Here is a 1,017-nt window from a genome sequence, read left to right on the forward strand (position 1 = left end):
GAACAAACCGAAAAATAAAATAAAAGAAATCATTGACATTGCCTTGTAGTTTTATAGTATAAGAACGTAGAAACTTTTGCTTATTTCATCTAATCAGAAGTCAAAAAAAAGAAAACACAATTCAAATCCTAATCCAAATAATAATCAAAAGACTAAGTTAGGTGCCTCAAAGACGTGATCTTATTAAATATGGATGATAACGGTCGTGTCGTTGTGCCATACGATTGCGATGGTGTATCTCTTGTAAAACTCCCATGAGCTCCCTCTTGGCCATTCTCAAATCATGTTTAAGGTTTTCAAGTTGACGCTCGAGTTGGATAATTAAACCAACGCAGCCCATGACTGGGTCGCGGATACGGGCTTCTGCCTCGAAACAGAGTGAGTCGACACATGCTTGCTTCATGCTTGGCTCAAGACCCATGACAACTTCAGCTATGCTGCTCATGTCAAACACCTTATACAAGTTAGCGTACTTCTCCGGTTTGTTCGCTGGCAAGTAGGGTGCAAACACACACTCTTCTATGCATGTATGGCTCGCATCTTTACACGCACAGGGTTCCATCTGCTAATATAACAAGCGTTCAAGAAAGAAAAAAAAGATCAAAAAAGTATATATACAAGTAAAAAAAAAATCTGAAATAGTTCTATTGATAAGCAATAAAACTTCGTGTCACAATTAAAAGCAGATAAAAAAACGTGGATATGCAGGANAAAAAAAAAAAAAAAAAAAAAAAAACTTTACCACCAACAGCTCGTGTGATTTCGAATACAAAGATGAAGATCTCTATTAACCTCAAACCCTTGAAAACCCTAAAAATTCTAGAAGCTCTAAATCTAACTTTAGTTGAAAAATCTATTAAAAATATGGCTTGAAAATGAGTAATTAACCTACCAATAGATATTGATTGTATTTGATATACTGAACTTTCTCGATCTTAAATTCGTTAGGGAAGGCGAAAAGAAGATGAAGAACGAAGAAGATGAATATTAGTCAAATATATATATATATATATATAT

This window comes from Camelina sativa, chromosome 4 (genome assembly GCF_000633955.1).
Source record: "Camelina sativa cultivar DH55 chromosome 4, Cs, whole genome shotgun sequence".
Classification (NCBI taxonomy): Eukaryota; Viridiplantae; Streptophyta; class Magnoliopsida; order Brassicales; family Brassicaceae; genus Camelina; species Camelina sativa.